The 26,111-nt window shown below is 36.3% G+C and overlaps 1 protein-coding gene across 1 annotated transcript in view; it reads left to right on the plus strand.

Moving 5' to 3' along the window:
* LOC101800169 (uncharacterized) overlaps positions 1 to 26,111 on the plus strand; it is a 421,465-nt gene that overhangs the window by 142,276 nt on the left and 253,078 nt on the right. The window contains exons 5-13 of the mRNA XM_072023988.1: positions 5,396 to 5,514; positions 5,901 to 6,023; positions 7,192 to 7,296; positions 8,561 to 11,464; positions 11,813 to 11,883; positions 12,796 to 12,961; positions 16,502 to 16,621; positions 17,785 to 17,911; positions 21,049 to 21,203. The gene's annotated coding sequence lies outside the window, so the exon portion shown is untranslated. The remainder of the gene's footprint in view (positions 1 to 5,395; positions 5,515 to 5,900; positions 6,024 to 7,191; positions 7,297 to 8,560; positions 11,465 to 11,812; positions 11,884 to 12,795; positions 12,962 to 16,501; positions 16,622 to 17,784; positions 17,912 to 21,048; positions 21,204 to 26,111) is intronic.

Below are 26,111 nucleotides of genomic sequence, written 5' to 3' on the forward strand. Positions count from 1 at the left end.
AAAGAGTAACCCCCTCATTAACTCTGCTCTGCTGGGATCTTCAGTGCAGGCAGCTGACCCCTCCTCTGCTGTAATTCCATGTTAAAACCAGACAAAAAGGTGTCATGGAAGGATAATATCCTCATAAATATTTTATTTCCCAAGCTTCTCTCTATTTCTCCAGTTACTGCTGTGCTAAATGGAGTGCTGGAGCCTGAGAAGACACAACTCCCTTCTGCTGGCATGGCGGCTTCACCAGGAGTTGAGGCCACCCAGCGCGTTTGTGGCCATGACCCAGGTCCCACGGCTGGCAGCCGGGGTCTGGATCGGGCCCACTGAGGGCAGCCAGGGTCAGGCAGTGTGGTGGTGCAGGCAGGTGTCAGGGATGTCTGCCTGTGGGCCTTGAGCTGTGGGTCCCTGCCAGGCATGGGCGTGATGTGGTGTGAGCTAAAGCCCAGGTGAGGACACACTCAGGGCCTTGGCACAACCTGATGTAGTCCCAGATGTCTGCTCGGCTTTCTTGCAGGCTTCTCAAATCCAATGAAGGTAGTAGACGGCCTTCTCGTGATCTGAATGAGCATTGGTTTAGGCTAACAAGGTAACCTTGATTACTTAGATTTAGCTAAATTCCTCTCACCTCCAGCTGTAAGAGCAGTGGTAGGAAAATAATATAAAAGTTGTCAGTCGTATAGATCTGATTAGTGTTTGCTGATCCCTGCAAAGTCAAAAGGTGAGTCCTACTGGAATGTGATCAGAGCAAAATGCGGGTTTGCCTACTTCTGACTTGCTTACTTGTATACAGTATTTATGAAGCCTCCTATGTGATTTCATTTTAAATTATTTTATTCATGAATAAGCAAATAACTCCTCACAGCAAAGAAAGTATTCCAGGTTCTGTTAGGAGCATTCTTGACTTCTAAAAATCCATGGTTCAGACACGTTGTGCTGCGTTTCCAATGCATTCTCAGGCTACATGTATGCCTAACATTCTTGTTGATTCCTAGGTAGTTGTACAAGGTCACACAGATTGAGACTGTTCAGTGCAAGGAGACTTCCAGACATTCAGAAGAACTTAAGTCTGTGCTGCTTTTGCTTAGCAGAGAGTGTGCTAACGTATCAGCCTGCTGCTCCTTTCCTTGCTAAATTATTTCATCTGCTTATTTACTTTCTGGGAGTGAACAGTAATATTCACTCAAGGAGCTTTTCCTGTCCTGAGGACATGACAGTGCACTGGGTGATAGTGCTATCTCAGCAGGATTTTCACTCTAAGAAGCTTTTGTGCTCACACATTCAGCAGCTGAACTGGCACACCTCTGCGTTTCCAAGCTGTGAGAATATTTTTAAAAAGTTAAATTACGTTTGGTATATTTTCTCCAAGAAAAGTAATTCTGCCCATTGTAATGACTCAGACTTAAGGTTGCTGATGTGTTGAATCCTTTAGTTTACAGTATGCAATATGTCAACAAAACAGAAATAAAGCCAAAACATAACAAGCAGAAGGTAGCTCCGGAACCCTCATCCAGTTTCCACTGGTTTCTCAGGGAGCTGGATTATTTATGGGCTTTCTAGTTGTGATCTCCGCATTGCTTCTCACCTGCCCCTTTACTACAAAAAGGAATCTCGTGGATTCCCATCTCTTCTTGCCATGATCTTAAGACATGCTGACTGAAAGCAGATGTACTACAGCAAGGATGTCAAGGAGCAATCAAGCTCAGTAAACCAGAGCTTGACTGTTCTCCTGTAGATTGGTTTAAATTGCTATTTGCATACACATTAAACTCTGAGATAGCTCCTTCAGATAGATCTTTTGGGATCACTGCAAAATGGTGACTTTAGAAAGCATCTCTTTCTACCTTCATAGTGCCTAGTATAAAGGAATTGTTGAAGAACTACTACCACACATAGTGGAGATAAGTTTTATTATTGTACAGGAAAGTCACAGACATAAATTGGACAATGATGAGAGTACATTCTTGCTACCGTGTTTGTTTTGTTTTATAAGCAGGTAAGGGAATACTGTCTTATATATGGTGTTGTTGAAACACTATGTTTATGTCTAAACTAGAAATATATAATAATTTAGATTGACAGGGACTTCTGAAGGTTATCTGCTTAAAGCAGGGCTTACTTCAAAGCTTGATCAGGTTGCTTTGGGGTCTAGTTCTGACAAGCTTTAAATACCTTCAAGGTATGTGCCAATGGTTGACAGCCCCTCACTGTGAAAAATATTTTTCAATATATCTGGTTGTAGTTGTCATTGCTGTGTCTTGTCACTATTGATCTTAGTCCCTTTGCTAGTCTCTGAGAAGACCCTGATTCTGCCTTCCCTGTCTCCAGGTACATTATGTGCTCCAGCTTCCTAGCATGTCAGTCTTTATTTTATTTTATTTTTTGTACTGGGGGACACAAAACTGGAGGCAGTACTCCAGCTGAGGTCTCACAAGTGCTTAATAAAAGGGAATTCTCAGTTCCCTTGACCTGCTGCCTGTGCTGCTGCTAAATGTGCAGTGAGCTGTCCTTGCCCCAAGGGTGCACTGCGGATTCATGTTCATCTGCTGCTCGCTCCCTCTTCCTTTGTAAGGAAGAATAACCTAAGAGTGACCAGACTCATTATGCTTATAATGGGTCTGTCCATTGTCAGGATGGCTGTCATTTCTGCAGAACTCATTCCCAGAGAGAGAAATCTGACTATATATTATATACAGAAGAGAAGAGAAAGGTTGAAATAAAATAGTGCCTTTCATCCAATGTACACAATGCTTCTGAATTTGCACACTCAAATAATGTATAAACAGAAGTGACCACTTATTGTGATTAGGGAAGTGTTTAAAAAATTGAAACTGCTTGTGTGAGCTATCCATCATCCTTATTTCCACTATGCTATAAAGCTATTTTATGATATCTAGTAATTAAAACAAACAAACAAACAAAAACCTTTATACTTTTCCCATCATGCAGGTACTTTTACAACAGGTGATTAACAGCTAACTAGGATGCTGTTAAGTTGCCTACAGCTGACTTTCTTTACTACAAGTTTTCATTAAAGGCGGGTGGTGGTTAAACTCCCAGGAAGGTGTTTGTTTTCAGGCCCCACTACCTTTTTTCCTACTCTGTGGGTTATATCTTACCAGATGTGATATTTTAAGATAGAAGAACGTTTAACTAGCAATATTCCTGTAGTTAAACAAAAGTGAAGTTATAGCCAGGCATATTCTGTACTCCCACAGAGTCTATATTTTTCATTAGGTTTATTCATAATTTTACCACTGACAGAGAAATAACTTTAAACATTCCTCATTGTAGGAGATAAATGGTCTAATTCTGGCTTCCTAAGCAGACAGGCTTTGTTTATTGAGTTCTAACTGCATTATGTAACTCGTCTTATCACACATTTAGGAACTCAAAGGCAGGTTTCTAGCCTGCAGGTTTCTGGTAACATCCTATTTTCTCTTGTGTTTTTTCAGCCCACAATTTCCCACTTTGTGATGCTATTAACTCTCTGTCAATAAGTTTAGCCGGTATCTTCGGATAGCAACAAAACCTAACTTTTGTGATGGATCATGTTTTCAGTGTATGAAACCTCCATGTTGTATAACCAATTGATTATTAAAATCTTATTTCCCCAGGGTTGGTATGCTAAAAACTTATCCAGTGACAACAGAGGGCAATTAATATTTGGGGCTTTCCTTGCAAAATTTTAAATAAGTGTATCAAAGCCAAGAGCCACGGAAATTCAAGTTCTGTATTTTCAGAGAAGATTTGAAGGTTTATATGAGCTCTTACAGCAAAGCGCACTTTTATGACTTGAATTTGAGGCAAAAAGTTTTGAATTCTTTGAATTTTGCTCTAATCAATTGTACACATACATCTCTGCTGAGAAAGTCTTTAATTTCATTTTCTGAGACCTGGCAGAAATGTCTTTTTTATTTTATTACCACAATCTCTTTATATGGGGGAATTTCTGCTGTAACCTGTAGGTAGATGACATGTCCCGTAACCTTCTGTGTCTTCCCACTGCCTGAAGTGGATGTTTTTGGTCTGCTTCTGCAGCTCAGGCTTCATTTTAAAACCCCTGCAATACCTGCTAAATATCTTTATGCAACTAAAATCAGGTTTTTAACTTTAAGTCAATCAAATCAGTTAAAAGAAAAAGCAAGTGGTGCTTTTTCATTTTATTGCTAGTGTAATAAAAAAGAGAAAAGGCTAAAGCAGGGTTGCCAAAGCCACGAAGCTTGCTTCATTCTTTGTGCAGACTGAGAGAGACTTGTCGAAGATGTTTTGACTGATGGAGAATGCAGTCCTCATCACCAGGCTGCCAGGCCTCTTCTGGAACTCCTGAAATTCAAGGGCCTATGGAAAATACTGAATTTTCCCTTGATTTAGTAAAGTGTTGGAAAGTAAATAAAATGTGGTTTGCTATATAAATTGTAGGGTTTGACCAGGGTCTGATTTGTTTGACAGCAAGGTGTTTTGTGTATCCCTGGCCACCACTGTGTTTCAAGGAGGATGTTAAAATGGACAGGAGCATCAGGAAGGGATGTTTAATGTCACAATTGATAAAGCTAAGTATTCATATAAAAACGTGGTTACAGTCATTGGTAGTTGTGTCAATTACTCATTGGAAATGTGGCCCTATTACACTTTTGATAGACTAAAACTGGGTTTTGTGTTATTTCTGTTATGTGCAAGTTTTTTGTCATGTAATTTGGATTCACAAATTTAAGCATATGGGCTTTCTGATTTATTTATGTTGATGATGGTGTGTGATTGGTTAACTTCTTTATCTTACTTTTTTTTATTCTTTCACTTCATGCCTGGAATTCTGACAAAAATTTAAATAGTGAATAATGAATTAAGCAAGATGTTTGGCTGTACCAAATGTTGCAGCATCTTTTGGGACTCAGAAATATTATACACACATACTGAAATCAGACTTTGGTTAGAAACTTGTGTGGGTAGCAGAACACACCTATCTGAAATGCAAAGGCCAAAGACTGAAATAGAGGTGAAACATTTTCCAGAATAAAAGAGAGATGTATCTATACCACTGCCTGACTACTGCAAAAGTTAATAAACTTCTTGGGTTTATTTCATGTTTTATAACTTACAGGTTTTTGTCCTAGAAAAGATAATGGAACCTCTTGATTCAATAATAATACCTTATTTGTAATACACGTGTTAAAGCAGGCTAGGTTGCCTCTTGCAAACATAACGAATGCAGTGCTTTCAGCATAACAAAGGGTGTAAAAATAATTTATAATGTAAGTAATAGATATGAAACATAAGAAAATATAATAAAACCACAAACTAGGAATCCGTCTTGCTACAATCTGCTTAAGCTGATGGGAATTTTTCAATTAAGCTCACTGTGAAGAGGTTTGGATCATGGATAAATTGCTCTCTGCTCTCATTCTAGCACCACATCTGGATTCCTTCCACTTTTGGATTGGATGAGGTCTCTGACTTGGGAATTCAGCAGCAGCCACTTTATTTTTCTTCTAAACTTTATTGAATATGCTGTCAATTTGTTTGCAGGTAGGTTATATATTACATGCTGAGTTTAGAGTACACCCCTGTTTGCAGTGGGATCTATCCATACCAAAGTGTAGATGTGTTATACTATGCTCTACCTCCATCTAGAACTTAGCTACAGTAGAGTTATGTGGTGTTTTCATTTGTCACCTTTCATCCTGATTATGTGTGTGTGGTTGCGGGTGCATGTGGTGGAATTCACCTGTATAGTATCCACTTATGATTAATTGCTGCTTTGAATTGTGGCATCCAGATGTGGGATTAAGATATTACTACTGTTCCTAGCAGATGAAATAAATGTTCTTTCTATGGTAGTGCACTGCGGGTGATAGCAAGTTCTTCCTGGTACAGAAGGCTCACAAAATATTCTGTGCATGTATATGATATAGGAGATTGCAGAACTGTGGAGAAACCTTGCTGCGGGTTGTTTTGAGAGCAGCCCCCTCCAGTTCATATCAGAAATGCAGCACTCCTACATGGTGTCCTCTCCCTACAGCAGCAGAAGGAAGCAGGTGGGTAAGGACCTTGCACTATGGACCAAAATTGGGCGTCAGGAGCTGTGTATCCAACTTAATCACTTTTTGTCACTGCAGCTCTCCAACAGGAAATAGGGAGTAGTATTTTGCTAAATGGGAGGAACCGTGAGAGAGAGAAATCCATGAATGGCTGAGAAGCTGCCTGATGCTGTGGTAAGGACGACCAGGTGCTTAGTGATGTCAGATGCTAACATGCAGCTGAACAGACAGCAGATCTGATCTATCATTAGGTCATTTATTTATTGAAATAGGAGAAATTTCAATCTGTGATATTACCTCTGCAGTTTATCCAGAGCTGTCTGCATTGCTTTGTGAGGTAGTTTGTGTGTGTGGAACACCCCCAAGGAAGATCCGTAGCTTCCTTCGCGTTCTAGCTAGTACTGAGCACACTCTGGCACATCATTAATGGCCTTCCTTCTCTACATCCTAGCAATTAAAATCTCTTTAGTTATATGAGGCCTCTTGAGAAATCTTATCTAAAAATTTAGCAATGAACATTAAAAATGTGTTACCTAGGCAGCTGAAAGATTTTTTATTTTTTGATCAATCTAAGTGAGCAGTTAGAGATCTGTCACAAATTGTAAATAATCTTTTGTTGTCATATGTGATACTTCTAATATTTCAGATTACTAACAAATTATCACTAATTAAGCAGTGAACAGAGCATCTGGATGCTTATTTGTGTGCCTGGACATGCCAAAAGATGGGGCTGATGTGTATTTCTTGTGTTGGCTTTCATTTCTATTTTGTCTCTAATATGACAATTAACATATCTAAAAAGCGCTGGTCCCAGGAGTGAGGGCACCTCCGACTTAGAGTTTTTGCTCTGTGATAGTGATTATGAAAATTCTTCTACTGCTGTGTTTCTTTTTTCATCTTTTACTGGACCTTTCCTTTTCAGGTGTGGGTAAAGTATCATGAAGTATATGTGTGTTGTTTTTTTTTCAAGGTCCAGCATTATCTTCTTACTTGTAGGCATCCATGGTAACCCACGATAATGCCATTTAGAAATGCTACTGATTCCTGTGTACAATAAATATGACATGTAGAAGAGCTGATCTGAATAATTTGAAGGGTCTTGTGTGTAGCTACATTGATATTTATAATTGTAACTAAAAGAGCTTCCTCGTTGTGTGTTTTATAGGAGCAAATGTTATTAAGATTAGTGGGAAACAGCCAGACCACAAGGCTTATAAGCCACTTTACTTCATCCACAAGATAATACATGAAAAACACCATCACCTCTAAGGTAAATGCTATTACTCAGTGTCCTTAACTGTATTAAGAACATAAAGAGTGTGTTCATTAAAACTTAATTGCTTTTTATTGCAAGACTCGTCCTGAGACAGATTTGTAGTATGCTCCTGCAAGTAACGGGGATTACTCAACACCAAGCCTTCTGTCTGATTCTTGGGTTAGACTGTTAGACCTGAAAGAAGTTTTAGCCATAGAGATGATAGGGCTAAAGAGACTTTGTATGTTAGGTTTAGAAATTCCTTGTTTATTCTTTCATACTTGCAATATATATTTTTAGCATTCACACTTTGTGTTCTGCAAGTTACACAGCAGTGTCTTTTGTGTAATGTTCAAGGGCAGCAGTTTAGTGTACACACTCTCCCAGCACCTAATTCCTGATGTGTAATTTTGGAGATTATAAGAAAGGGAATATACCAATTATAGCAGGTGCGATTGACCAGAGTGTAGACTGGCAAACACACAGTACATAACAAAGATTAAAAAATTCTTTAAAAGGCACTGCCAAAGTGACACTGCGTTGGCAGCATTACTACACAACCTAAGAGCTTTATTTCATGGTAAGAAGTTTTTGTCCTGTCTTTCTGGCCTTGTGATAAACTCAGAGAAACCTAAGGAACAAACATTCCTGGAGCTATAAAAGCATCTGTATCATCTCTGACCTAAGAGTCCACCAGCTTTCTGGAGATGTTGATATAAATGCATGGACCAAGCCACTTGTCAAGCTTATGAAATCATAAGTCAACCTCAGTAATACGTTTCCTCAGTACTATCCTTATATATGTTCTGAAAACTCATTATTAATATTGTGGGTCAGCAAAAAGAGCTTCTGCTCTTGTACATGATGAATTCTACAAGGAAGGAGGAAAGATGTGATGGACAAGTAGGTCAAAAGTGCTCAGTGGTAGTTATTAGAACAAATTGTTGTTTGTGGGATGGGAATGTACACATAGGAAAAAATGTGTAAGAGCAGCATATACCACTAGTAGCTTGAGACGAAGATGTTAAAAATAAAGTGGCAATTTGAAAGGGCACGTCTGCTTTCTGCTGAAGCTACAACCAAAGTTCTGTCAGAAAGCCATTAAGGGCTGCGTCTGAACCTGGCACAGTGATTCTGCACTATAGAGTGTAGCTGTCTAACAGCATATTTGTCTAGGAGCCTACATATATACTTGTCACTGGCTGCAGCAGTATTGCTGAGAGAGTATCTTGTTTTCCTGTAGCAATGTGCTGTTAATATTCTCTTACATGTTTACTAGATATACTCCTGTAATGGTCCCCTTCCCCATAAGGACCAGAGCCTGCTGAAGTTCAGAGTAGACCCCTTCCAGTGAAGGACCTGGCCCCTGCCTCTTACATTCTTCACATTACCCAGGACTGGGTCTGACTTCATGCCCCATGGCAAGCTTGCGTCCTTTGTGCCAACTTGTTTACTGGTAATGACCATACCTGAGATCATAAAAAAGGTTTCCTGACATTCGTATGGAAGGTATTAGTTTGATAGCACAAACACTTGCAGTCGTTTATATTTTATTTCTAGAATTTTATGGTTCATCTTTTCAGCTGTTTTTTTCTTCCTTGCAGATTTCAAATTAAGAGAGACCCCAATTAAGACTACAGGTTTTGAGATTGTTTTTTCTTTACTTTTTTTTTTTTTCTTTTTAGAGGCCTAACCCAGTCCTATATATGCAGTAAAAAACTTGATCTCTTTCCAAGGAGCAGGTCTCTATATTAAAAAAAGTAAAAGTTTGCGCTTGCTTAGCTCCTTTGATACTAACTTTGCAGTACTTTAGAGGTACCAGTTAATTAAGTTCTGTGGAATTGCTGTTACAGCATAGACAAGGATGGGTAAAATGATAAATAGAGGGGAAGCATGATTTCCCTAAATTCATAATAGGATGAAGTCAGTGCTGCGATGTTTTGTTTAGCCCCTTTATAGAGGTTTATGCAATGTAAAATTCTCTTGTTCAGTGCTCCATTTTTCTAGCACGTATAAGACTGCATTGCTATGCCCATTATAAAGGTGATCATTGCCTTTGTGAGAGACCTAGTAATAACCACAATATTTTCATTACTTACCTTTAATCGGTCCCTTTGACTTTCTAAGTTTAGCTTCATATTTGCCCTATTCTTCCAGTGCTATAAATATCCTTACTGACAAACTGCTCTGTTCTTCTAAAGCACATCTAGATCTGTTTTTTGGCATTATCAATGTGACCCATATCTCATATCCTCCTTACAAAATTTCAGCGCTATAGTTGCTTATAAGGAATGATTAAAGCTAAAGCTCATCATCGTTTGTCTGTGGTGCAAAAGTTCCATACGAAAATATGGAGGGTATTGCATGCGTACAGATGAAATCATACATTTACAAATTTTCAATGTGTAAGATGACTTAAAAAAATTTGCTGACTTCTGAGTCCTTAGAATAATGCATCATTTCTCAGTATCATGAATTTAGCTGAAGGAAAATACAATGAAGGTAAGGATACACTGACTTTTTTCCTCAGAGTTCTTCTTTAAGGTATTAATTTAAAATGATACCTCAGCAATGTGAAAAACAAAACATTTGTACCAAACAGAAAACTGACAAAAAAAAAAGTTTACTTCTATTTTATGAAACAGGCTTCAGTAGAACAGTAATTTTCAGATTAATGTCTGTGATCTTGATCTATTCTTGACCTATTAATAAAATGCAAAAATACTCCCACATTGTTTGGGTGTGCTAAAAATACTGTGTCATTTTCACTAAAAATTAAAATCATATACATGTTTTAGGTCAGTGAATTAAGGTTAATCTGTGCTTTGCATTGGGTGTATATCTATATATTTTTTAAGGTGTCAGAAGGGAAAGGTTCATATTCACTGAGTGATCAGATATGAACCACAATTACCATCTCCATTCTCATTGCTAGGTTTACAATTCATGTTCAATTTAAACTACAGTTTGCTTTAAAACATTTTAAAAATCTTATTTTGTTATATCCTTTAAGATGTCACTTAAAAAAACTGCCTGCCTGATTTTCCGCGTTAGACATTGTATGCATCATTTTAATCTCCAAAATGGGAATGGATTTGAAGATAATATTGTCAGCAGTTATAGGCTTGTGCTAGGACAAGAACATACCCTGGAACTTCCCAGTCAGAGTTCAATTTTGGATTCAATTTCCATTTTAGAAACTAGAATTAATCCATTCTACTATCTTAAAATTCAGGCTGATCAGAAGAAGAAAAAAAAAAAAGTGAATAATCAGAAAACAAAAGTAGCCATTTGTAGCAGTTCCTGAAACTAGCTTACCTACCAAGTTAATCCTGATCTTTGAGATGTATTTGTTCCCAACGTATTTCTAATCCTTTAGAAAAGGAAAATCAGGAAAATGTGGAGGTAGTTTCAAAGTCTGCTTGCTTAGAAGCTCTATAACAAGCAGGACTGACACTGAACTAATTTAGGTGGTCTTGAAGGTTTTAGTAAAACTGAATGCGATGAACAGTGTTTGGCTGAGCGTGTTACACATTTTACTTTTCAAATTCCAGGCAGGCTTTCTGAAGCCAAATCCTTCAGAAACCAGTAATATCACTGCAGCTAATGAATGAGGAGAATAAGTGAACTGTGCAGGCAGCAGATTTAACTGCTACCGGCACATACGTAATAGAAGTTTGTTTATATAGTAAGTAAAACATCAGCATAATACAGTTTTAAACAACAGTGAAATAATTGACCTTTTAAAAAAAAATGTATCTGGTTTGTTTGGATATGTAAAACAAAGTTTTGCTCCAGTGGAATTGGATGCAAAATTGCTAAAAAAATATATTTGAATAAATATCCTTATATTAGATGTATGCAATTTGGTTAATCTAACCACATGTCTCATTAATAAAAGCTGGAATTTTCAGTCTGATTATTGTCAAATATCTGGTAATTCCAGGGTCAATCTTGTCTATAAACCAGAATGGAAAAGTAATCTTGGGATATTTCAAGTTGCATATTTGATTTATACTGGATCTAAAACTGAACGAGTTTATATTTTTTAATTAAATGAAAGTAATTTCAGTCCTTTCAGACCACCATGACTGAATTTTAAGCTTGCTTTGGGACAGAATTATTTTCCTTTTTCTCTTCATAGCAGCGTTCACTTCAGAGATACTTTTCTTCAGCCTAAAAGGTACAGTCATGATAAAAATTTCTGTGATCTTTTTGAAGATTATTCATAACGCATGTGTTCCAGAACTCTTAAGCATTTAAATAACTAAATAATTAATAACAGTCTTTTACCCCCTACAGGACATGCCAAAAAATCCCAAGTACTATTTTGCATTAATCTTTCCTGATTAAACAAGGGCAGATAGTCTTGTGATTAATTCATATTGAACAAATCAGCTGACTGTATATTTAAAAGCAGAGATCACAGAGATACGTAGGAATACAACTACTTTTTACTTCCTAAATACGGCTTCCTGTTATTTGCTAAGCTATATGCTCTTTTTCTTTTTTATTTCTTTGTAACTTTTAGCAGCACTCTGGCCACATCAGTGACAAAACAGACATCAGGCAACTAGCAGGTATCCATTAGAGTCACATCTGGTAGGTTTGACTGACATTCAGTAGAGCTGATTAACCACAGAATAACATGCCAGAAATGTAACAAGAGAAGTCACTTCTGCCTGATACCAATCAATCACTCACTCTCTGCAAGTATAAATGCACATTCACAGTGGAATGAGTTTGACCCACACTGTTATCAGAATAATAGTGAGAAACTACTACCAGACTTTTAGATGGGAAAAATAAAGTACAAGCCAAATGCCAGAAAGAGAATTCACAGATGGGAATACATGTTGTTAAATGGCACCATGGCATATGACCGCAACAATCAGTCAGTTCTCCATATTGTAGAAGATGTGTTCAATATGATGATTGCCAGTACTTGAAATACGGAGCTGAAGTATGGAAAAGAATATAGTAAAATCCCAATGCAGTATTTTGACAGCACAGTGCTTTAAAGATCACTTTTTCCATCAACGCAAGAGATAAAATAATCTGATGCTTAATGCAAAAAGCAAGGGTCTTGGAAAGAAAGCACTGGTTTTTGGCCCAGATAAAGTAAGGCGGTTAAGCTTGTTGTAGAGTTTTCTACTAACATTTTTGCTGACTAAGAAAATATTTGAGTTCCATTACATGAAACATGCTTATGTGTTCTGAATCAGTGTCTTTATCCTCATGATTTCAGTATTTCAGCTCTCAAACTATATGAATGTAATGCAGGTCTGATTCCACCTTGCTACCCAGACACACATGAGGGAATAGAGATGCAACTTGAGGCAGCACTCAGTCTGGTTGTAGTTTCTTTGTCTTCAGCATATTGACGGGTCCTAGACACTGTGGTGTGATATTGGGATAATCTGAATATGTCATATGGAGTTGCAAGTACATGGGCAGTTTCACAGCCGTCTTACAAGATGTAACAGTAAATCTAAAGTCATCTTCTGTCTCTAGGTGATGTAGTCTCTTCCATACCAACTCCAGTGCAGGCCACGGCAGGACAGAGTCCAGATTCTGAGAACCATCTGAACAGCATTTTTAAGTGAGAACCTGCAAAGAAAATCACACCCTTGAGCAGCTTCTGGATTCCTTAGAATCATCATCTCTGCTATCCTCAACTGTGTGTTGTTTTTTGTTTGTTTGTTTGTTTTTTAGACTTCTGTATACTAGAAAGATTTCCTGGTTTTTAGTTTTAGTGACAGTTATGTACCCCAGCTGCATTTTAACACCATACAGTAGTTTTGTATATAACTTTATATTGTACAGTTACTCTTACTAACTTTTCTATTGTAGGCTGTTAAATCTATTGCAGAAAAAAAAGTATGCCACAGCCATCACGTCTGGCTATATATTTGTTATTCCAGTGTAAATTGGGACCAACTCAAAGCAAGGACCTAAATTCCTATTATTTCAATAGGAATAATAATTGAGAACAGAACAGGTTTTATATTCAAAAGAATCTACAAAAGAAAATATCCATTACATATAATTATTTCCAGAAACAAAAAATTGATTTAGTATGTAAGTTTAGAGCTTGCATAGTATTTCACAAGAAATGACTGTGCAATAATCTTTTTTTAAAGAAGATAGCTTGCTGAAAGTAAGCCATATGCATAATGCCCCCTAATAAGAGATGAATCTGATTGAAAATAACTGTGCAGATAATCTCATTCCATTTTTAAAAGCACTAAGCTCTGTGTGATTGGCACAATTGCATTAATAATTTATAGCCATTGGGAATTGTTGGTTTCTGCCTTTTTTGGGATTCTGAATCACAAATGATTGCTCATTTTAACAATATTGAAAAAGATTGGAGGAGTAAAGCTGAAGGGAGGAAATGTGCTGACAGAATGTGCAGTAATTGTGTTGGCCAGCCTGGCTGCTGGAGCTGGCTATCAAGTGTGTTTTTTCTACTCAACTAGTGAGAATACTTACACGAAGGAAACATCATCTCTGAAAACAGTTCCCAGTGACTGCTATTGTTTGAGAATGCTGAAAACTCCCAGTTTCATTTATCATATAGATGTGGTATAAAATGAATTCCAAAATGTGAAACTAGGCTTTGTTTGGTTTGTTGCAATGTCAAAAAGCTTTAACGCTTAAGCTGTCACTGCTGTTCCTGACACAGCAAAGTAGGACAATCAAAAATAATGCATGAAAGGAGGCTCTCTGTGCTTGACTTCCTTGTTCTAAGCATGCCATGGGATATATTTGTTTATTGAAATTGTTTCTTTAGGGATCAAGTGCTTTGGAGAAGAATCAAAATTTTAATGTACGAGCAATTACTTTTCTTACTCTAAGACATATGCTTAATGTACTTTTGCAATTTTTAAGGTCTGTATAGTTCCTGTATTATATACCTCTTAGGTATTTTTTCTGAGGCTAAAATACAAAACATATATTGGAAAATTCATCTTTCCATGCATACACACACAAAACAAAGATACACAGACTTTGAGAGCAACAGTTGGTAGCTTCCAAGCTATATAAACAAATTCAATCAGTGTTCATAAACCTTTACAAACACATAGCATTGTCAGCACAAGAATCAATTTGAATTGCTCAGAGCTGTCACACATCTCCATTTGTTCAACAAAACTGTATGAGTAGTATTGAGTGTGCCTATTCCAAGCTACAGTTTTTGAAAGGCTTACTCTGAGTCCATTCGCTAACAATGATATTGTCTTAGTAAGAAGTTGTGTTTAATATATTTGGTTGTAATTTTCAAGGAAAGAAACCACACCATTTTCTTCCAAGTTCTGACACAGTGGGAATGCTGTCAGGAAAGATCTACGTTAACCATATCACCAGAAATAAGATTTAGATAGTAGAGTCCCTCACAAACCACCATATATGATTTTCATCTTGCTTGTATCCACTTTTTTATGTCAGTTTTCCAGCTTTCAATTGATGTGGACTAACTGATTTTTGGGACAGTTTTTCCCAGCAATACAAAACCATGGGTATAGTAGCCTCAACTCTATTTTCAATGAATATAACATTAACATTGAAAGGTACACATTAAAGCTGTCTTATCCTCCAGTTCCCTCAGGCCTGCTGCAGTTCCTCCCAGTGCCATCGGCTTTTCATAGTTGCCACTTACACATTTCCCAGAGGGTCTGAGAGTGCCCAGGGGTGCCCAGGCTGGAGTGGCTTGAGAGGCAAGTCCATCATTGGTAGCATCTGGCTTCTGGTCACAGGGTTAACCCTCATTGTGAATCTTCTCAGCTCAACAGAATTGAGAACAACCCTTTTCATTGGATTTTTGATTTGATGCCTTTTAGGACATGCTAGGGGACACTTGACATTTTTGCAGCAAAAATGAAGCCCACATGACTTCAAAGCTCCAGCAAATCAAGAGGGTGGTACAATTTACATGACTTCGGGGTTGCAAAACCCTGATGGGATCCTTTCAGCCAGACTCGCTCCAGCTAGCTGTAAGCACTGCTGAAGATAAATGCTACAATTTTCAAAGGAGCTTAAGGGAATAGGTGCCTGATCTCCTTGGATTCCTTAGAAAATCCCATCTGAAAGCTTTTATAGCATTAAAATATGTTCTCCTTTTTTTTTTTTTTTTTTTCCAGAAAAAGAGAAGGCTTTGTTTACTGAAAATAAACTTCAAAAGGTCGTAGTGTTTTACATTTTTATCTTGTTCTTAACAGTCATGCATTGTGCAGCTCTTTATTAAGTATAACTATTGACTTTAAGGAGCATTTGTGGAGGCACAGGGTGAATAGATTGAGCAGATAATCCTATTATATTCAATCAGATTGCAGGAGTTACTGTAATTTTGTCCTCCATGAGGGAAGGTGTAAGTCTTTTGTATACATGCATGTATATCTTAGTGTAAAGCAACATGCAGTAATTAGATAAAGTCAACAATAATAAAAAAAAAAAATGGAGCTTTTTACTAATCATTTCTTGAGCTATCTCCAAGGCTTTTGGTGTTTTGGCAATCACTTGTGAGGAAATTGAAAAGATTTGAATCTTTAAAACTTTGAAAAACACAGACCTATGTACTATCAAAAGTAAATAAAACAATAAATAAATACAAAACTTACAATTCTAAGGAAATTATTATGCAGATCTATCATTCTTGCCACAGGGTAACTAATTATAATGTGATAAAGCTTAATTCATACTAGATCTTTTATACTTACTCTGTGCTTCCTGGGATCAAGGAATTCTTGCAGCAATGAATATTTCTGGCCTTGACTTATTTTTTTTCAAGGATGCCTTGTTTTTAGTCTGCTGTATAGACTCAGTTCACTATTGTATGCTTATTTGTACGTTTTACTAGTACGTTTTATATTTTTTATATAAGAGCCAAAAATTACTGCAGCAAGCCCCAGAAGTGTCTGAGGAAAATGAGAGAGCGTGCTTAAATTACTGATGTTGAATGTTACCTCGTTTTCAGATTAGTTCTGTTGAATAAATCTCAACAGGAAGGGAAAAGATACTAAGCGTTCTGAAGTCAGGATCTTATCTGTAATGATAAATTATAGACTAGTAACCATTTGCTTTTTTTTTTTTTTTCATGACTAACACATCAGGAAAAAAAACTAAAGTGTGAAAAATAAGAAATATCGTATGTCTATGAAAATTCTATCATAACTTTCAAATTCATCAACTATTCTCCCATTTTCTTCCCTATATCCAGTGATTTAATTTGGATCCAGCAGAGCATGATGGATTTTGCTACTGGCACCTTGGATGCAGTGTAAATTATTTAGAGACAAATCTTGAATTCTCCTGTAGATTAAGATGAGACACAGTTTAGGTAAATGACAAAAATCTGTCAAAATGTAATCTGAAAACAACATTTATAAATTGAAGTATATTTTGTAGTGTTTTAATTTGTTTCAGGTTAGTTTCCTTTTATTTGCCCATGGTACATATTTCAGATTTCACCAAATTATTTAGTGTAGCTAGCGATGTACGTTTTATTAATCAGAAGTGAAAACCTGAAAGACAAGAACAATCAAAGAACAGAAAAACATACTTGTTTCAAGTGATAGACCAGAGGAATGATGATTCATAACAGGAACTCTAAGTGTTGATTTTCCAAATCAGATGGCAACAATTGATTATGTTACTGTGCTTTTGAAACAAAAAGATGTAATGAGCATAAGCAAGTGTCTAATTCTTCTTGATGTTGGCTCAGAATAATTTCTCTACTTTAAACTGAAAAAGAGATCATATATCGCACACAGAGTTGTCAAGCCTTTACTGTAGGTGTTTTTGTTATTACTATTACTTTATAGGGAGGCAGTTACAGTGAGTATAAAACCGTTTTTTACATTTCACTGATTACATTTTCAGTAACAGGTCATGACCAAATTAATGACTTCTTTAGCGAGTGTTCATTAAAAATGGTCTTCGTTACTCTCTCTACGGCTTTCCAAGTTTGTGTAAATAATGATTACAGCTCACAACCTGATACTCTGCACACATTGAGTAACACCTTCCCACAGTGATGCAGTGGGATTGCTTATGTTATATAGTGGGAGTTAGAATATACACTATGGGCTCCATATGAGCCTGAAATGCTTCAATGATGTGAAAAATCAGCAAAAAGTACTTACAGTCTTTAAAGTAATTATTCTATCAACGCATCCTCATACTTCTAGAAAATGAATACTTTAGATTACTTGTGACTGTAATGTTGTGTCCAGACCTGTATGTTGAAGGTGTGCTGGCGCTATACCCCACGCTTTTCTTTTCTGCCCACATTTTTTGAACTTACTTTTTGCTTTCTAAATTTATTGCTGTCATGAGATTATGGTTTGTTTGAAGAATTATTATATATATATATATATATATATTTTTTTTTTTTTTTTTTTTTTTTTTTTTTTGGGGGGGGGGGGGGAAGGTAATATTCTGCTTCTTAACTTCAATGAATGTCTCATATTTCATGACATGGAATATCCTTGCTTTTCACAGTGTTAGAAGAGGCATTAGATCAGACATTTGAGGAGCTTCAAGGGCTTCAAACAGGCTTCTTGAGTTCAAGCAAATCCCCAGTCTGGAGCTCCAGGCATCTGCAGCGGTCCTGCTGCATATTAGCAAGGTATTACTGCAAGTTCATCAAAACTTTTTTTAAAAAAGTGTGTTACAAAATGGTATCTAGATGAGATTATTTAGCATTACAAGTCCTTATGCAGCTTTTAGGAGAATCACTTATTTGCTAAATAGAGTGCAACAGCTCCTTGGGAGCCATTCCAGTCTATCAGGTAAATCTGTAATTAGTATCCAGTTGATCTGAAGCATGGTGCTGTCATTATACTGATACAGACATACACATTAGAAAACATTACTGCCTGGGCACAGTAGGCAATTCAGAGACACTAATAACTCAGGCATTTTATTTTTTTTTTTTAAAGCCTAGTGATTTTTGTTTCAGAGATTTTTGTTTTGATTAAAAAAAAACCCTCATAATTGCTACATCATTTTTAATTTTTAGTTAAGCATAAAACAGATGAGAAATAATTTTTGCTGTGATTTCTACATTTTGAAAATAGTCTGATAGATTTTTTTTTTAAAAGAACCAAGAGGCTGGGCTGTTTGTTTGTTTTTTAAGGAAATAGGTTGTGTGGTTACATTAAAATGCTAGCAGCAGAAAAAAGGAAGACCGACAGTTGCTTTTGTGAAAAAAAGTCTGGATTTAGTGTAGCTGAGTGGAATTCCACTTGATTTTGTTTGAATTTCATAATTTAGTTCTTGATATGGGAGAGGCTCATGCCCTTTTACAGTAAATGGAGGTCCCATATTTTGGCGTAAAGGTTTAAAACATGTGGCAATGACTAAAACAGAAGGAAATAAAATATTGTGTCAACTTGTATTAACTATACTTCCATCATATGCAATAAAATTTAGTAATTAAAATAGAGGTGGATTTGACTGTAAAAATGAAATTCAGGCACAAGAATGCTATGGCATTTCTATAGAAAAGAACAGATGCATGAATTTTGGGGAACCTCCCCAGCCCATTACCGATTTATTATATTTGCAAGTCATTCAATCTTCTTTGGAATAGTTTCATTATTAACTAAGCATCTCTTTTTCTTTTTCATACATTGATTAGAAGTTTGGGATATGAAAAGCAAAGCTCAGAGAACCAATATGTGTTGTCTGATGCTTAGAAAATGGATACTGTCTACAGACTCAAATACAGGAAAATGGGTCTCTTTTGTCAACTTTTCCATGGCCTTGATAAAACACACTGCAAGCATAAGACAGATTTCTTAACGGGCCAACATCAATAATAAACTATTCTCATTTGTGTGTCATGTTTGAAAGGAACAATGTGAACAGAGTTGAATACTACGTTGAGCATTTCAATCTGATACATTTTCAAACACAAGTAGAAAAGCTGTGAACCATTACATACATACAAGGTTGATTGATTTTGGTTTATAGTCACCGTTAATGGGAAAATTTGTCTTAAAACTAAGCCAAATCCGGTATGCTAGTATACCCAGTATAAGTAAAGTCAAAAATGTGAGTTCTTATTGAACAAGACATCAAGACCTGTCTTGTGACTAATGCAACAGACTAGAACTGAGAAAAAAAAAAAAAAAAAAAAAAAAAAAAAAAAAAAAAAAAAAAAAAGATAAATGCTCATTTTTCATTTTATCTTCAGGATAGAGAATAATAGGGGCAAGAGAATAACTCTAAATGCCAGTTATGAAATATTTTGAAACAAATTGAAACAAATTTGGGTAAGCCAAGCTTTGGTCCTTTCAGTAAAAAAAGAAAATTCAGACTGAAGCAATAGAGGATGTCTTCTACATTTACCCTCTGGCTTTTTCACCAGTCCTTTATATGGCTGGGGGAAAATTGTATAACCTCATTTTGTTGTTTACTAGCTAATCCTTTGGATTAATTCTTCACCCACATCTTTTCCAGGTGGGTGTTTGTTCAGAAACTTTAATTTCCATCATAGACTTAACTTTGGCCTAAAGGAAACTTGGACAGTTTACTAAACTCTGTTCTGCACAAATATCCAGTGTAATGACAGTGAGCAAATGATGGAGGAGACCAGAAACTGGTGATCAGAATATTCAAAACATTCACAGAGAATAAAAATTACATTTGATGTTGTAAATACGTTGCCTGGTAACACTGGAATTAAGACCTTATCCAATAGTTTAGTAGCACGTTTAAGATAGGAACTTCTTATTATTTGAATGTCACAGACTCTATTGACAGGCTGTCTGTTGAACAGTGCCTGTTTTAATTTTAGAATACTGCAAATGATAAAAATAACATTCCAAATCTAGTAAGGACTTAAAATTCATATCAGTGATATTAACAATTTAGTAAACAAGCCTAGGCTACAGTACCATCCTTTAAGAAGCACAGACTGATGATCTAATTCACAAAAGTGTTTTGCCACTATAAAAAATAAAAAGTATGACAATCAACAAGTGTAGTAAAAGCCAAAAAAATATTTTGTATATATATATAATTTGATGTAGATAACGATGCTTTTACTCAGTTTAAGGAAGGACATATCCTGAATTAATCTGGGACTGTTTGTTGTGATGCATACAAAAAGTATGTATTGGAAAATGGTTAGTTTAGTGAGAGGCTGATTTGTAATTATTGCTCCAACTGCACTAAGATTTCCAAGCGTTCTGTTGTTTCTCATAACCTGCCTCCTTCTGCCTGCCTCCAGATAGAATGATGGAATCATAGAATGGCTTAGGTTAGAAGGGACCTTAAAGGCCATCCAGTTTCAATCCCCCTGCCATGTGGAGGGATACCACTCATTAGATCAGGGTGCCCAGGGCCCCATCCAACCTGGCCTTAAACACTTCCAGGGATAGGGAATCCACAATCCCTCTGGACAGCCTGTTCCAGTGCCTCACCAACCTCTGTGTGAAGAATTTTTTTCCTAACATATATTTAAATTTCATCTTGTTTAGTTTTAAACCATTCCCCCTTGTTCTATCAAAAGGTCAGGTCATCCACCTCATATTCTTACACCAGAAAGCAAACTGAAGATGAGTTTGCATGTTCATGTGGTGATACTTTTTCTAGAATTTAAGGTAATTTTATTGATTTAATTGTGTTGATATTATCTAAGTGATGTATTTTTTGCTATCTTCTAAAAAACGTCCAAGACTTTTTTTCACAGGCACAATAACAGAAGCATATATCAGCATATCATTAAGCTGTTAACTAAAATAGTATATTTTATAGCTTAGCTCAGGTCATCCGAGTAACATGAGAGTGTATAAGGGCCAGGAAAGTAGAAAAGCTCTACAGAATGCCCAGGGAAATGGAATAGTGCAACATGAACTCACTGAAGCTGAATTACAGTTGATTCAAGAAAGCTCCAGATGTCAGAAAAACATGTAAGTATCACCCTTCATATATATATTCATTTCTCAAAGATGTCTCATATGTTGTAGTTTAATTTTTTTGCATTTGCCATCACTCATTTTGTTGACTTCATTGTTCATTGTGTGAAAAAAGTTTTGTACTTTTATTTTTTCTCATGAAGTAGAGATTTTTAAGATAACTGTCACTGTACTGCTTCAGCAATAAGTAAAGCCTCGAGTCAGGATAAAAAGGAAGTATTACCACATGATTTCAGCTGTCTATTATATTAAAAGGATATATGTGTTTTTCCGTTTCACTTTTAACACTTGCATATTTGAGGACTAGGCAAGAGATCTAAGTGTAATATAACGAATCTGTTAATCAGAAAGCAAATTTGCTCATATTAAAATTTCTCCAAGATACAGAGCAATTTTGAAATACTGTGATTTTCTTTTAGCTAATTTTTCACATCACTGTTTTTGCTTTTCTTTTCCTTCTGCCTAGCTATTGTTCAGGGGGGAGTTGGTCAATTTTCTGTTGAAGGAGAAACTAATGACATCAAGTCAGTGAATTTTCTCAGTTTAAACTGTTTCAGTTTTTACAGGGCACAAGCAGAAGTACTTATAAATAGCCTGCAGTCAATCTTGTTTTTAAATATACCATCCCAGACATCAGCACTACGTTTCTAGAAGGCACTGTGCTGTAAGAGCCCACTGGAGTTAGAGAGCATACTGTTAACTTACCTATTGCAAGGGCATCAAAATTGTCAATACATCTTTCTTCATAGCTAGGCTACAGCTTTATCAGATGATAGCAAACACCTTTTCTCAGTGCTGTACATTCACCTAGATGAAGAATAATGGTCCAGATCAGATGTACAAATCAGCTACAATATGTGGTATGAACTTTACACTTGCTTTATTTCACCCTTAGGACAGATGATACTCGCCTGTTAGTGTTCCACAAGATAACGTATTATTTGAGTTGAAGGGTTATGTTTTGATTATATAAATGGTTGATGCCGTGATTGCACTGTGAAAGCCCCAGCAGCTGGGTAAAATATGCCCCGGAGTAAGCGGGTCACCTTGCCCTTATACCTGTGTCTTTTGGAAAAGCATATATGTTCTGTCAGGAGAACTTTTGTAGCCTGCAATTCTGGAAGTTGCTTTTCCTCCTCCATCAGAATTACTGTTTTCTGAAGTGAAGACTATGGTGGTTTGGACTCTCTCTTGGGGAAGGCTAGAGGAGTGTCTGGATAAGACCAAAATGATGGTAGTCTTCAGCAAAGACTGGCCATATGGGAGTAACAGAGGTGCAATCACAGAGCTAGATGATGTGAGTCAGGCAGTGATGGATATCATTAGGGTAATCAGCAAGGACTTTCAGGCTCATGGGAATTGCTTGTGAATGTATGCTGGAGAACAGAACATTGAACAATTAGTGTTTGAGGCTGAAGGCACTACAAAACTCCAGATTAACTGATCAGGCTATGTTCATGTAATTGTTTTGTGTGTTGTTTTCTAAAGGTACAGATGATTCCAAGCTACAAAGACTCCTGAGACTTTGCAAGCGAGAAAAGCTATTTAGTAAGCTAATGAGAGGTTAGATTTTCATTTCCCAGAGCTAGATATGGGAGTATAGTTCTGATCAGGTCTTATTTATTTTGGAAAAGATCCTTTGAGGCAGTTTGAACCTTGTTGTTATCATTTGCGTGTGATTTTTATTGAATAATTATTCTTTCATAAAATCTTTATTTTTTCTGCTTAATTAGTACAGAAATTCTGTTCAAGTTTGTATTATGTGGATCTAATTCAAGATTATAGGTTGTGGTAGAATTATAACAGGGATATACTTGTGCCACTATGACCAATGTTTCTGTCTCTCTTTCTAGTTCTCATGCTAGGAACCCTGAATCTATAATTAAATGTTATTTATCTAGCCCTTTCCTTTGAGAGCTGTTTCAGAGAACAAATATGTGAACAGACTGGTAAAAGGAATTTTCAATCTTTACTTTCAATTGATCAGACTTGAAATTGTTGCAACTTTTCATTTAGTCTTTTTCTCATTTCTTTACAATCAATCTGTACTCAAAGAACAGTTTATAAACTGAATACAAAGTAGCGACGTCCTATCAGCTCTGAACCAGAATTGTATTTGGTGAGCCTCACAAACACTTTCATGTGCAACATCGAAGCTTTATAGAATGCCTTCTTTGAAAATAGATCAGATACCTTGCTGATAGATTCCTTTAAAATAAGTCAGACAAATGGAGAGGATAGATAGCTAACATACCCATCTTAGAGAGAGAGATATTTTCTTTTATTAACTACATTTTGCCTAAAAATATATAGTTCTTCAAATGTATTACATTTGTTAGATTTAGACTGATTACTTTTAGAAGTTAAAGCAGGATGCATGGGATATATATGCATCCTAGAAGGGAAAACATGATTATTTGATTTTTGAGATAGTTGTGGAATACTACTGTTACTGTTACTCTAAACCAATAGAAACTCCTCTTGTTTGAGGCCTTTCCCCAAAAGACCAACTAGCTGCAGAATTGGCAAGAATTCCTTGTGGCCTGCAGATACTTAGAAAAAATGTAGAAGTTAAATACCTGGCTTCCTCTAAATACATCCAAATAATAAGAAACTAAGAACAACATGTAACTTTCACTCTCCTCTGGATTACTGTACAATATTGTACAGTATATACAATATGTCCCTATATTACAATATAGGGACTTACTAGAGCCTGTTTGGCTGAGAACCATGAAGATAGCAAAGAAGCTGGAGCACTGTGGAGCAGGAGAGATGGAGACCTACATTTCTCCAGTCTTAGAAGTCCAGTGCTGGGAGGATCTAATTGCTGACTTCAGTTACCTAATGGGAGGGTATAGAGTAGGCAGAGCCAATCTTCTCAGAGATGTCTAGCAAAGGGATTAGGGCCAAAAGACACAAGATGCAAAAGACAAAAGGAAGGACAATTCCAACTGGATATACTAAAAAAGATTTTTCATGGTGAGGACAGTTGAACACTGGCACAGGTTGATCCAAGATATTGTGAAATGTCCATCTATTGAGATAATCAAACCAGATCCTGAACAATTTGATCCAACTCTAAAGTTGACCTTGCTGTGAGCAGGGGTTGGACAGGATAAAGTCCAGAGATTCCTTCCAGTCTAAATTATTTTATTGGTTTCATTTGTGGGTTTCTTAGTACATAGATAGGGGATGTAAGACAGAGCTTTGGAGGCTACCCAAGTGAAAAGGACAAAATATACTAAGAGAAAACAGAATGCCAAAACAAAAGAAAGAAATCTGTGTACCCTTCGGAAAAAAAATCACACACAGTAATTCTGTCTTGAGTTGTGAGTTATTGTTTTCAGATAATAAATGTTCTTTAATAGCTTCATACAAAGCAGGACAGCTGAAAGTATATTAATTTTGCCTCGATATGAGATACCAACTGTTCTGAAAGTTGTAATGTTTCTTAAATATTACAGCATGAAAAAAAAAACAAGCTAACAAACAAAAACCCCTTGTGTTTCTCAAAACAAATTAACATTTTCAAATGCCTTACAGTAGTGATTCCTATAGAGGCATGGATAATGACAAGATGTTGGCAAAAATTTTGTCTCTAGCTGTTTTTGTAACTGCATAAGCTGTTTCATGAAGAAATCCTGCGGATTCATGAAAACATTTAAAACAGGGAGGGTATTGTACAGCTACACAGGTTGCTAGGGCTATTTGTGACAAGAAGAGGATGCAAGAACTCCCCAAAGACACAGGAGATCTCAGGCACCATGAGGAGCGGGGAGTGCAGAATATAACAGCAGGTATCAGAGAATGGTCTATAGGCTGGAGGGAAAAGCACTTCTAGACATTGGAATTTTTATGGATTTGTTTCATGGCTTCCTCATGTACCAGTGTATTGGGACACGAACATTGAAATTATGTAGTTTCAGGTTTTTTAATGCTATTATTTTTGAGTAAGCTGTTCACAAACAGTTGTAGAAATTGAAAGATTTATAACCATATGTCATCTAGCTAGATGTAATGCACCAACATGATGTTGAACCTCCTTTGCCCACCTTATTCCTGCTATCTCAGGTTACACGCCCAGAAATTAATGTAATCCAGATAACAGAAGCCTAATTACTCAGTATATCCCTACTTTTAGCATACTATTTACATGGTAAGTGCATATCCTGAATATGTATGTTTTGCAATATTCTGCCCATAAAATTGTTCCTGCTTATAACAATAGAAGGCTCCAAAACTTTTTCAGGAAAACAAAAACAAAAACATTTTCATCTGCCTTGTATTCACTTGTTGGAGACTTATGTAAATACTGCGAATGATGTGCATTTGGAAGGCTTTGTTGTCCGAGTTTTTACTGAAGTTCTGTAACGTGAAACTGCCAGGTTACATAGCTTTATGTGATAAATATAATTTAAATGTAAGGATGAAAATGTTATGTTGTTTTTGTTTTATATCTGGTGAGTATGCATTCCAAGTATAAATATCGAAAGGAGGACTTCCAACTAGTCTTATATTAAAGGTAGCAAATAAAAAAGCTACTCAAACCAGTAGAATGATTTATTAATTCTAACAGAGTTAAAAATGAAATAGTCTGTAGTAATGACTTGTATTGGAATTTGGAATTAAATATTGAAACTTACTTTTTTTAATGGTGAATTATAAAAAGTAAGATGTAAATAGGTGATCTGAATTTTCTGTCTTTGTTTCTCAATGCACAGAAAGAAGGTGAAATAGTTTTTTCAAGGAATGTTATAAGCAAACGCACCATAGGAGGAAAAAAAGAATCAGATAAAAAATGTATCAAATTTTCTTCTCTAGAGTAAAACTCTTTGAAGTATCCTTCAAATACTTGTCCAATTTTATTGCTCCCCCTGTTGCTGCCTATGGCTTCTTCAA

The sequence above is a fragment of the Anas platyrhynchos genome, chromosome 15 (assembly GCF_047663525.1).
Source record: "Anas platyrhynchos isolate ZD024472 breed Pekin duck chromosome 15, IASCAAS_PekinDuck_T2T, whole genome shotgun sequence".
NCBI classification, from domain to species: domain Eukaryota; kingdom Metazoa; phylum Chordata; class Aves; order Anseriformes; family Anatidae; genus Anas; species Anas platyrhynchos.